The sequence below is a fragment of the Bombina bombina genome, chromosome 6, assembly GCF_027579735.1.
Source record: "Bombina bombina isolate aBomBom1 chromosome 6, aBomBom1.pri, whole genome shotgun sequence".
NCBI lineage: Eukaryota > Metazoa > Chordata > Amphibia > Anura > Bombinatoridae > Bombina > Bombina bombina.
The window spans coordinates 322,339,690-322,353,995 of NC_069504.1; positions in this window are offsets into that span (position 1 = coordinate 322,339,690).

Sequence of the window (14,306 nt, forward strand, 5' to 3'; positions counted from 1 at the left end):
CCTGAAAGTAATACAGTTTATGAAGTTAATAAACTGTCACTTATTGGGCAAATAGTAATACATTATATGAAGCACTGACAACGAATTCATCAAGCTTCTTTTATGTTACAAACCTACTTTTGAGGAAATTGTTGGTTCTTATTTATAAAACAAAATTAAATGCTTGTTCAAATTGCTACAAATACAGACTATTACAGAATTAACCAGCCATAAGGAAGAAAGGATTTAGTGTTTGTGTACACAGAATTATCCTATACTAAACATATACTTTCAACAGCAATTATGGAACAAGATCTTTTAAGTGATAAAGTTCAAGTCCTGTCAGACAGATTAGAAGCTTTATCAGGTTCTTTCCATGAATTACAAGTGGAAAATCAGGCTTTGAAGGCCTGCTTAAGAGAGACTCTGGCACCTAAACCTGCAAGTGCAGATTCTATCCCTGAACCTATGGTCTCCCCCCCAGAAAAATTCTCTGGTGACCGTTCAAGATTCAGAGAGTTTAAAAACTCCTGTTTGTTGCTTTTTCAATTAAAGCCACGTACTTATCCCACAGAAAGATCAAGAGTGCTCACTGTGATATCATATTTGAGGGGGGAACCTAGGGCTTGGGCTGACTCTTTTTTTGAAAATGATGATGCAATACTGGGATCTCTAGATGAATTCTTTGATCAAATGTCAGCATTATATGATGACCCTTTCAAACAGGTCACAGCTGAAAACTTACTTAGATCTTTAAAACAAAGAAAGAACCCAGTGGAGTCTTACATCACACAATTTAAAATTTCTGCCCGTGATTCGGGATGGAATGAGGTCTCCCTTAAAACTCAATATCGTTTAGGATTATCTGAGGATATAAAGGATGAGCTTTCACGCACAGGTATTCCAGATTCATTGGAAGATTTCTTTTCTCTCACTATTAACATAGATAGACGGCTTAGGGAACGCCGCTCTGAAAAGGCTAGCGGTACAAAAAGCTTTCTCTCCACACCTGTTTATCAAACTAAGGAATCACCACAACCTATGGACATAGGCTTCATAAAGGGTCCCCTCTCCTCTCAGGAAAAGACTAGGAGGAAGTTGCATAGTTTGTGCATGTATTGTGCCTGCCCTACACATGAAATAAAGGACTGCCCAGTTCTGGCTAGGAATAAGAAGGGTAGGTTGCCTAACATCTCTGAATCCCTGTTAATGAAAACCATTAAACCATCATATTTAACTATCCCTATTATTTTACAGTGGGATCAAATCAGGATAACAACTGAAGCTATCCTGGACACCGGCTCATGTAGAAATTTTGTTGATTTTTCTTTTGTGAAACAGAATAAAATACCTCTGGTCTCTAAGAAAACTCCAGTCTCTGTGAAGGTCATTGATGGCTCTTTTTTAAAATCAGGTCCTGTCACACACCAAACTACACCATTACAGGTAATATCTTGCACACACATCACAGAAACACTCACTTTTGATGTCATATCTTCACCAATGTTTAATGTAATCCTTGGTATAAATTGGTTTTGTAAACACAAACCAACTATAAACTGGAATGACCTCAGTTTATCTTTTCCTCATCTCACTCAAAATAGTGAGACATCATCAGATTTAATTATGCTACAGGTTGAGGATAATATTTTACCCAAACAATATGCAGACTTCTCAGATGTTTTTAATAAAAAAGAAGCTGAATGTTTGCCCCCTCATAGGGATTACGATTGTCCTATTGATTTACTCCCAGGAGTTTCAATTCCCTATGGACATATCTACCCCCTTTCTAAACCAGAACTAGAACACCTTAAAAATTATATCGATGAGAACCTCCGAAAAGGTTTTATAAGACCTAGTACCTCTCCTGCAGGTGCAGGCATATTTTTTGTTACCAATAAAGATGGCACGTTAAGACCAATCATTGATTACAGGGAATTGAACAGGCGTACCAGAAAAAACAGGTACCCCCTACCTTTAATCCCTGAATTAATTGAAAGATTAAGGGGGGCCTCAATTTTCACTAAATTGGATCTTCGAGGTGCCTATAATCTTATACGAATGAGAGCTGGCGACGAATGGCTCACTGCTTTTCGGACTAGATATGGGCTATTCGAATATACAGTGATGCCATTCGGTCTGTGCAATGCCCCAGCAACATTCCAATGCTTAATCAATGATCTTTTCAGAGATATTTTGGATGTATATGTTGTTGTCTATTTGGACGATATTCTAGTTTACTCACAAAATTTAGATCAACATAGAATGCATGTTAGAGAGGTTCTCACTAGGTTACGAAAAAATAACCTATACGCTAAACTAGAAAAATGTATATTTGAATCAAATAATATCTCTTTTCTGGGGTATAACATCTCTCCTGAAGGAATCAAGATGCAAGATGACAAGGTTCAGGCCATTCATAATTGGCCGACTCCTCAATGTAAGAAAGATGTTCAACGTTTCCTTGGCTTCTCAAATTATTATAGGAAATTCATTCCTGGATTTGCTGCTATTACCAAACCTCTTACTGAACTCACCAAATTGAATCATCCTTTCAGGTGGACAAGCCATACTCAACAGGTATTTGACCTTTTAAAAAATAAATTCACTACAGCACCCATTCTCCAATACCCGGATTTAGAAAAGCAATTTATCCTGGAAGTTGACGCTTCTGAGTTCGCAATAGGGGCAATCCTCTCTCAAAGGAAATCATTCAAAGAACCCTTACATCCGGTCGCATTCTTCTCTAGATTGATGCAACCAGCAGAGTTAAATTATCCAGTTGGCGAGAAAGAATTACTTGCAATAAAGTGTTCCTTCGATCACTGGAGGCACTTGCTTGAGGGTGCAACACAACCAACTGTCATATATACTGACCACAAAAATCTGCAATATCTTCAGTCTAATCGAACTCTATCCTCCAGACAATTACGCTGGAGTCTTTACTTCTCTCGTTTCCATTACATCATTACCTACAGGCCTGGTACAAAAAATGGCAAGGCTGACGCCCTCTCTAGACAAGGTCCTAAACCTATAATACCATGCATTCCTACTACTATTGTTCCTAAGGACTCTATCATTGGAGTTATAACAAGTCTAACTACAGTGATAAAAGATGCTACTGCTATTGATCCATCAGTACCTCATACAGATCTTACTTACAATTCTGATGGCTTACTCTATAAGGACGGGAAGCTATACATACCTCCAAATCTTAGATCTTCAATCTTGAAAACAGTTCATGAGTCTCCCCTTGCTGGACACATGGGAAGGGATAAAACTTTGGATCTACTTAAGAGATCTTTTTGGTGGCCTACTCTTAACCTCGATCTCAAAGAATATATTTCTAAATGTGTTATATGCGCAACCTCCAAACCTTCTAAACAACTCCCTGTGGGTCTTTTACAGCCTTTACCTGTACCTCAAGTACCCTGGGAGGCGGTATCCCTAGACTTTATCGTGGACTTACCTCTCTCTAACAAATATACCACTATAATGGTTGTCACCGATCTATTCTCAAAGATGGCACATTTCATACCGGTTACCTCCCTACCCACTTCCAAGTTCACCAGTGAATTGTTCATTCAAAACATTGTAAGACTGCATGGAATACCTAAAACCATCCTTAGTGACCGTGGAACCCAATTCACATCTAAGTTCTGGAGAAATTTGTGTGCTGCTCTGCATATAGAACAAAAACTCACCACTGCTTACCATCCTCAGACGAATGGGCAGACGGAGAGGGTGAACCAGTGGCTAGAGCAATACCTACGTTGTTTCTGCTCTCACCAACAAGATTCTTGGGCCACCTACTTGCCCCTAGCAGAATTTGCCTATAATAATAATAAGAGTTCTACAACTGGCACATCACCATTTTTTATAAATTATGGTTTACATCCAAATTTCACACTACTTCCGAAGATTGACACCCCATGTCCTCAGGTGAATGATCTGGTTAATGACATTTCTGCTAACTTTTCTTCAATTCGTGAACATATTCTTCAGGCACAGGCATCACAACGCAGGTACTACGATCTTCGCCACAGACCTAGTCCTCAATATTCCGTAGGACAACAAGTATGGCTCTCCACTAAGAACCTCAAGATACCTTATCCTTGTAGGAAACTAGGTAAACTCTTTTTGGGTCCTTACCCTATCGTCAGGGTAAATGGTCCAACAACAGTTACACTCCAACTACCATCAACTTTTAAGATACATCCAACTTTCCATGTGTCTCTTATCAAACCTTGCAACCTACCCATAACAAATATTACATCAGAAGACCCAATACCTTCTGCTAATCTTGATTGCCAGTATGAGGTTCATAGCATTCTGGATTCTAGACTACGTCGTGGGAATCTTTTCTATTTGGTTCATTGGAAAGGTTTTGGCCATGAGGATGATTCCTGGGAGCCTGCCTCGAACATATCTGCTCCACGTCTGATTTCCCTCTTCCATAGACGTAACCCTGATCGTCCTAGGCCTTGAACCTCGCTGTGGTTCTTTTTGTGGGGGGCTCTGTCAGGGTTACTGCTTGCTAATGATCTGTCCCTTTAAGAGCCTCCTATATCAAGCACTTTCCCCCAGCATTCATTGCTGGTTAATTGAGAAAGGATTCACAGCACAAGCGTTACACTGAGAGTTTTCCTCACTCTCCAACAGCCTCATAAATTCTTATTTGAAGAGTTACTGATAACATCTCTTATTTTTCATTCCTACATCTAGCAGCTCTTCTACTCAATTCAACACTGGAAGATATTTCATACTATAAGGAAATCAAACTAACTCGACATCAAACCCTGAAGCATTTACAAGGTAACAGGATTCAAGCAGCTTCATACACAGCACAGCAAGTAGCGGTGACGTCATCAGCTGCAGCCGCAACCGCTCTCCCTCTGAGTACCACGCTGCTGTTCATAACAAACGGACAAGTAACAATTCCTGTGTTCTCAGGTCAGACCTAATTATTTTATTATTAATCGTTATCCTTACTTATTTTGATGAACTTTACCTGCCTAATTAAGGAATACTATATTTTACGTTACTGCTTAATTTGAACTGTTTGCATTATCAAATGCCCTGAAAGTAATACAGTTTATGAAGTTAATAAACTGTCACTTATTGGGCAAATAGTAATACATTATATGAAGCACTGACAACGAATTCATCAAGCTTCTTTTATGTTACAAACCTACTTTTGAGGAAATTGTTGGTTCTTATTTATAAAACAAAATTAAATGCTTGTTCAAATTGCTACAAATACAGACTATTACACCTATTAAGCTTGTTTTAGCGCTCACTCCATACCTTTTCCACTGTTTAGTGTAAGGCAGCTTAGGTTTGTTTTAGTTTTATTTGACAGGTAAGTTTGTATTTATTTTTACTAGGCAGTTAGTAAATAGTTAATAACTATTTACTAAATAGTCTATCTGGTTAAAATAAATACAAACTTACCTGTCAAATAAAACTAAAACCTAAGCTAGCTACAATATAACTATTAGTTATATTATAGCTAGCTTCAGTTTTATTTTTATTTCACATGTAAGTTTGTTTTTAGTTTTCAATAGGTATTTATTTAGTTGATAATTTTAACTTTAATTTAGGTCTATTTAAATTATGTTAAAGTTAAGGGATATTAGGGTTAGGTTTAGGGGTTAATATAGTTCAATTTAGGTTGTTGCAATGTTGGGGGTGCTTTTTAGGGGTTAATTAATAGTTATAGTTAGTGTTGGCGATGTAAGGGGTGCGGTTTATGGCTTAAAAGGTTTAGTTAGTGTTGGCGATGTCGGGGAACTGCAGTTTAGGGGTTACTAGGTTTAGTTAGTGTTGGCGATGTTTGGGAACAGCGGTTTAGGGGTTAATACTCGAGTGATTTATTTAGTGTTGGCGATGTTTGAGAACAGAAGTTTAGGGGTTAAAAGGTTTAGGTAGTGTTGGTGGGGGTGCGGTTTAGGGGTTAATAAGTTTATTTTGTGATTTAGTTAGTGTCGGCGATGTGGGGGGGGCAGTTTAGGGGTTAATAGGTTTAGAAAGTGTTAGTGATGTGGGGGGACAGCGATTTAGGGGTTAATAGCTTTATTAAGTTGCAGCGTGGGTGACGGCGGCGGTTTAACATAATTTTTTTTGGCAATCGCCGGAACATTAGTTAGGAATTACGATTCGGTCCGTAATAACGATTCGTAACGATTCGTAATAACGACATTAATAATAATTCAGTTACGGTTTTGAATTAATCCGAATTTCAAAATTCAGAACAACACGAATAAATCCAGAAACCGAATTACGGACACATACCGAATTATTACAAATGTCCCGAACTGAATTTTTTTACGACCCGAATCGAAACGACGCAAACAAAATTTTTCAATCGCGCACAAGTTTAATCCAAACGTCTTTCTGTCTGATATCTACAATTTGAAATGCAGCCAAAAATCAAAGTCCTATTGAATTCCTTTCTATGCTGAAAAGAGCTTATGTAATGGTAGAGAGAAAACCAGACTTTGAAAGCTTATAATTTGTCAATTTATTTTATGAGGCTCTGTCCTTCCCAGATCAAAGTTAAACTGGCTAGGGACTTTGATGAAAAGCGTTCATTGGATTGTCTTGTTAGAAAACGCCCCAAATTATACTTTATACAACAAACCAATGAACATGGAGTTAAAAGAGAGCCAAGGCATAATAATAAAATAGTGGTGAAAACCAAAATAGCACCTAACCCACTAAATTTAGAGTCTCAGAGAAGGCCTTATGCGGAGGAAATATGTCTCCCAGACCACAAAGGGTTACACATGTCCCTCCCCCACAAAGGGGGAAGGAGCAGTGGCCACAGGCTGATAGAAGGGAGTATACCCACAACAGGGGCGTTCCCAGTTAAATAGATCTCCCCAAGAAAATAGATATCCCCTAAGGTACAGATAACCACAAATTTATCAGTCTCCTGTGAAAATAGGTACCCTGAAAGGCAAAGATACCATCAAAATGATCAGTTTTCCCAAGAAAATAGGTACCCAAAAAGACGCAGGTACCACCATAATGAACAATCACCCCAATTTAATAGTGCACCCCAGAGAAATAATGATACTGCAGCTCTGGTTCTGATGCTTACCAACATTTCACGAACTGTTACGCCAGGGAATAAAAAAATAGGCCCCATCTCAAAGATAACCTGTATACCCAATTAGGCCAGCTAAGTAACCAGCTAGCCCAGATAACTGAGACATTTGTTAATATGAGCCAATCTTTTGCAGCTCAATTGCCTTATAATCCTTTGACCTTTGACCACATCATCCTCTTTATGCATGTTGTCTTACTCCAAGCTGTATAGGCTTGAAAGCAAATACCAATTAAGCATATTATGTGATGTGCATCTCTGTAATGAGAAGGGGTGTGGTCTAATGACATCAACACCCTATATCAGGTGTGGATAATTATTAGGCAACTTCCTTTCCTTTGGCAAAATGGGTTAAAAGAAGGACTTGACAGGCTCAGAAAAGTAAAAAATAGTGAGATATCTTGCAGAGGGATGCAGCACTCTTAAAATTGCAAAGCTTCTGAAGAGTGATCATCGAACAATCAAGCGTTTAATTCAAAATAGTCAACAGGGTCGCAAGAAGCGTGTGGAAAAACCAAGGCGCAAAATAACTGCCCATGAACTGAGAAAAGTCAAGAATGCAAGCTCAATTCTATTGGCTGATTGCATCAGCCAATAGGATTTTTTCAACTTTAATTCCGATTGGCTGATAGAATTCTATCAGTCAATTGGAATTCAAGGGACGCCATCTTGGATGGAACCCCTTAAAGGAACCTTCATTCTTCAGTAGAAGTCAACAGAAGAGGATGCTCCGTGCTGGATATCTTGAAGATGGAGCTGCTCCACGTCGGAAGGATGAAGATAGAAGATGCCGTCTGGATGAAGACTTCTGCCCTCCTGGAGGACCACTTCTTGCCGCTTGGATGAAGACTTCTCCCGGCTTCATTGAGGATGGATGTCCGGTCTTCAAAAACTGTAAGTGGATCTTTGGGGGTTAGTGTTAGGTTTTTTTAAGGATTTATTGGGTGGCTTATATTTTAAGCTAAGGGTTTGGGCTGAAAAAGAGCTAAATGCCCTTTTCAGGGCAATGGGGAGCTTAGGTTTTTTAGGTAGGATTTTACTTGGGGGGTTTGGTTGTGTGGGTGGTGGGTTTTACTTTTGGGGGGTATGTTATTTAAGACAAATCTATATTGATATCTGATTTCTCTATCAGGAAGGGTAATTTGAACCCTATCGACTAAATATAGTTATATACTGTTCTTAATAGGTCACCCTCAGATCTATGAGCATAACAGGGTACTTAGTCCAACAAGGTACCCGCGGTTTGGTGTGAGACTGAGTGGTAAGATGCAGTAGCATATATAAATATAACTGGGTATTAACTCAAATCCTTACATTTGGTTGTGTGGGTGGTGGGTTTTACTGTTGGGGGTTGTTTGTATTTTTTTTTACTGGTAAAAGAGCTGATTTCTTTGGGGCAATGCCCCACAAAAGACCCTTTTAAGGGCTATTGGCAGTTTAGTTTAGGATAGGGTTTTTTTATTTTGGGGGGCTTTTTTATTTTGATAGGGCTATTAGATTAGGTGTAATTAGTTTAAATAATTGATAATTTATTTTTTATTTTGTGTAATTTAGTGTCTATTTTTTTGTAATGTAGTTAATTGTATTTAATTAATGTAATTTATTTAATTGTAGTGTTATGTTACGTGTTAGTGTAAGACATGTTAGGTTTTATTTTACAGGTACATTTGTATTTATTTTAACTAGGTAGCTAGTAAATAGTTAATACTATTTACTAACTAGTCTACCTAGTTAAAATAAATACAAACTTGCCTGTGAAATAAAAATAAAACCTAACGGCTAGATTTAGAGTTTGGCGTTAGCCGTCAAAACCAGCGTTAGAGGCTCCTAACGCTGGTTTTGGGCTACCGCTGGTATTTAGAGTCTTGTAAGGGTCTAACGCTCACTTTGCAGCCGCGACTTTTCCATACCGCAGATCCCCCTACGCCAATTGCATATCCTATCTTTTCAATGGGATCTTCCTAACGCCGGTATTTAGAGTCTTGGCTGAAGTGAGCGTTAGAAATCTAACAACAAAACTCCAGCCGCAGAAAAAAGTCAGGAGTTAAGAGCTTTCTGGGCTAACGCCGGTTCATAAAGCTCTTAACTACTGTGCTCTAAAGTACACTAACACCCATAAACTACATATGTACCCCTAAACCGAGGTCCCCCCACATCGCCGCCACTCTATTATAATTTTTTAACCCCTAATCTGCCGACCGCACACCGCCGCCACCTACATTATCCCTATGAACCCCTAATCTGCTGCCCCTAACACCACCGACCCCTATATTATATTTATTAACCCCTAATCTGCCACACCCAACATCGCCTCCACCTACCTACAATTATTAACCCAGACCTCACCGCTACTATAATAAATGTATTAACCCCTAATCCGCCTGACTCCCGCCTCAATAACCCTATAATAAATAGTATTAACCCCTAATCTGCCCTTCCTAACATCGCCGGCACCTAACTTCAAGTATTAACCCCTAATCTGCCTATCGGACCTCACCGCTACTCTAATACATTTATTAACCCCTAAAGCTAAGTCTAACCTTAACACTAACACTCCCCTAAATTAAATATAATTTAAATCTAACGAAATAAATTAACTCTTATTAAATAAATTAATCCTATTTAAAGCTAAATCCTAATATAGCTACAAAATAAATTATAATTATATTGTAGCTATTTTAGGATTAATATTTATTTTACAGGCAACTTTGTATTTATTTTAACCAGGTACAATAGCTATTAAATAGTTAATAACTATTTAATAGTTACCTAGTTAAAATAATTACAAAATTACCTGTACAATAAATCTTAACCTAAGTTACAATTAAACCTAACACTACACTATCAATACATTAATTAAATAAAATACCTACAATTACCTACAATTAAACCTAACACTACACTATCAATAAATAAATTAATTAAATACAATACCTACAAATAAATACAATTAAATAAACTAACTAAAGTACAAAAAATAAAAAAGAACTAAGTTACAAAAAATTTTTTTTTTACAAACATTAGAAAAATATTACAACAATTTTAAACTAATTACACCTACACTAAGCCCCCTAAATAAAAAAATGCCCTACCCTATTCTAAATTAAAAAAGTTCAAAGCTCTTTTACCTTACCAGCCCTTAAAAGGGCCCTTTGCGGGGCATGCCCCAAAGAATTCAGCTCTTTTGCCTGTAAAAAAAAAATACAACCCCCCCCCAACATTAAAACCCACCACCCACATACCCCTAATCTAACCCAAACCCCCCTCAAAAAAAAATAACACTACCCCCCTGAAGATCATCCTACCTTGAGTCATCTTCACTCAGCCGAGCCACCGATGGAACTGAAGAGGAGATCCGGAGCAGCAGAAGTGATCCTCCAAGCGGCGCTGAAGAAGTCTTCCATCCGATGAAGTGATTCTCCAAAACGGCGCTGAAGAAGTCTTCCATCCGGGCGATGTCATCTTCCAAGCGGGGTCTTCAATCTTCTTTCTTCCGGATCCATGTTCATCCCGCCGACGCGGAACATCCATCTTCACCGACGACTTCCCGACGAATCAACCAATAGAATGCGAGCTCAATCTGATTGGCTGATTGGATCAGCCAATCGGATTGAACTTGAATCTGATTGGCTGATTCCATCAGCCAATCAGAATTTTCCTACCTTAATTCCGATTGGCTGATAGAATCCTATCAGCCAATCGGAATTCGAGGGACGCCATCTTGGATGACGTCCCTTAAAGGAACCGTCATTCATTGGGAAGTCGTCGGTGAAGATGGATGTTCCGCATCGGCGGGATGAACATGGATCCGGAAGAAAGAAGATTGAAGATGCCGCTTGATAGAAGACTTCAGCCGGATCATGGACCTCTTCAGCTCCCGCTTGGATGAAGACTTCAGCCGGATCATGGACCTCTTCAGCTCCCACTTGGATGAAGACTTCAGCCGGATCATGGACATCTTCAGCCCCCGCTTGGATCAAGACTTCAGCCGGATGATGGATCTCCAGCCCCCGTTTGGGCTTGGATGAAGACGTCGGAGCCAGGACGGATTGGTGAACCCGGTGTGGTGAATACAAGGTAGGGAGATCTTCAGGGGCTTAGTGTTAGGTTTATTTAAGGGGGGGTTTTAAAATTATGGGCTTTATCAAGATATCTTTATCTTGATAAAGCCCATAAGAGGGCAAAACGCGTTGTTGTGTTGGCAGTGACACTCTTTGGCATTTACTATATGCAACCATCTACATATCTTGGATTCCTTAACATAACCCGGGTTATAAGTATTGGAACTTTTTGGAAGAATTAACTAATGATTTGTGGTCTGAAGGAATTTTAAATATGCACCACAATACCTATCTATCTATAACACCATTCTATACCCTTGCGTGCATAAGCACTAAGTGCAGGATGTGTGTGAGGATCCTATCCATGGAAACTAGAAGCAAGCGCAAGATTTGGCCTCTTTTCCTTACCGGAACTACATCCAGTGACGTCAGACGCCGAAAAATCCCAGTCGGATCCACTCGAGGAGGATACCGAGTAGGGAAGGTGAACTTCACCACACCAGGAAATTTTGGGTAATGTACATTGCGAAGAAAGTTGGCTGAATAACCATTCACGATTTTGGGTTATAAATCCTCTTAAGGAAGTGTATAACATTTATAGTTGGTCGGCAGCTAAACTTGGATTTGATTGGCAGCTTGGTGGTTATTTGTCTATCCCAACAACGGACTTTATCTATTTTTACTGTTTTTTACCTACTTTATTTTAGAGACCTGTGATGTTTTTCTAAACAAGTGTGCAATTTTCATGAACATAGCGGTCTTTATATAAAGATTTTTAGATTAATGTTTGGTATATGATAACTTTTTTAGAGTCTAATCAGTGCAGTATTTTTAGTACTAATCAGTGCATATTATATGTTGTCAAGGTATTTGAAATATTATTAAATAATATATAGAGGTATATTTGTCTTTATTTAATAGATCTGTGGATATGAACATGGTCTGTAGGACAAAGGATTAGATCTCCCCCACTCCAATTGCACAGGAGACATTCTTGGCTGAAAGGAGAACAAAGGATTATCTCTGGGAGATATCACACACTCAATATGTTAAATTATGCAATTGTATAATTTAGCAAGGAACTAAAATATAACATAGTTTCAGGATACAGGCAAATATATGGAGACGAAATGTCTGAATTACCTTTTTGGAACTGATCAAAATCATGGAGAGACAGCTTTTATGCACATGGTGTTAATTTTTAAATACACATCTGCACTGCTGGCTAAACAGGAAATATGCTGTTTTAAAGACTCTTACAACTCCTCATGGATTGACCCCATGTGGAGCAATAAAGGCCTTGGAAAACACAGACAAATGCTAAGGTGTGACTCTGGAAGTTCACGTAAGCAGACAGCAAATAAACATTTTTTTTTTCTCTCTCTGTTTAAATACATGCCCCAGAATGTATTAAATATAGAAATTTGGGAAATTGTCTAAATTCTATATTATTATTACATGGGTATTTGCTAAGCTTGGGAGGTAACTGTTTTAGTCAGTCAAAAATGTGTAATAACCTCTGTTTTTGCTTATATTTTTCAGACAGATAAATTCAGATATACATAGAAATGATATATATGTTTTGAAAACACAAAAGATCTTACTTAGCCTCTGTGTTTTTAAGAATATAAATAAATACTTATGGACCATACACATACTAATGATTGGATCATCTCTAATAATTATTTCTATTTTTATTGCAGACAACCATTGGTCATGAGCATCAATCTTAGAAAGAGACGGAATGCCGCATGAAATGAATTAAGTCATATCATATAAACATACAAATAAATGTTTATAAAGTTTCACATACATCTTTTAAAATATAGTGAAATGAAAATATGGAAGTTACTTTGATGTGATATGACTATGAGATATATATTTGATGTGATATAACTATGAAATATAAGTTATTTTAATATAATGTTAGATATGTGATGTTTCATATCAAAATGATCAGAAAATTCATTAAGATATAACTTATCCAAAACAAATATTATGAATAGTTGTCGCAGTAAATTATGATAAAAATTAATAACCATTTCATAGAAATACTGACTTAAGCTGTTTCAAATGTTGCTGTGTCTGTTTGTGCTGCCACCTGGTGTTATGTTGCGAGAACTACAGCCAGAAGGTTCTCTCTGGCTGTTAAAAATGAAATTTCCAAGGGCCAATCCGATTTAGACTTCCCAGATAACCAATGGGAAGGTCAGCTCCCGCAGGGCCACCCACAATTTACCAGTGATGGGAAAACCAAATAAAAAGTGAAGGCAATGGAGAGAAAGAGAGATTTTGCTGACTTGAATGATACATTGCTGGGCGTCCAAAATACACTCATTCTAAACAAGCTAATCTACCTTCTTCTCATTGATTGCGATATACACTTATTGGTGATCTGAGGTAAAATAATTCCTACCAAGGAATAATCGGATATCGACTGCTTTTTACTTTGGTAACGTATTCAAGGTTTTGTAAGATAAGTTATATGCATAGTTAATTTGTATTTAATAGATTTAAAGAAACAGTGTGTTTTAGTTAGCATTTCACAGCCTATATATATATTGTTTAAATCTGTGTCTGATTGGCTAAGTAACTCATCTATACAAGTTCTGATATTGTCAGTTAATTTTGTATTAGGATAAATTGCAATTAAATAGCAGAATATATATTATCCTATTGTTTTATAAACACTGTTTAGAATTGTATTGCTTGGATGTTAAAGGTTTTTAGTCCCATTGTGTTAAATAAATAAAAGGCTGAATTGTGAAGGTATATTTTTCTGGGTTTTGTAAGAAGGATAGCATATCTTAAGAGTTGGTTTTAACACATATAAACTTTTATTTAGTTTCCTTTTACTGCAAATATAGTTCAATATGTTTATGGATATTAACTAAATAAAAGAATTCAGATATTTATATTAATTGTATGGTCTAGTAGGTGCATGGTTGATAAGGGTTTCTATTTTATTTTATTGTGTTTGCAACCCTGCCATAAACTTATATATTATTTGGATAGCACTACTAAGATTTTCATAAATATACTGACATAATAATTGGAGGCATTGCATGAGATTTATTAATATCCATCATAATTGATATAATATATTTGTAAGTAAATAGAAATTATTATAAAAGAGAAAAAATTCATATTTCGAT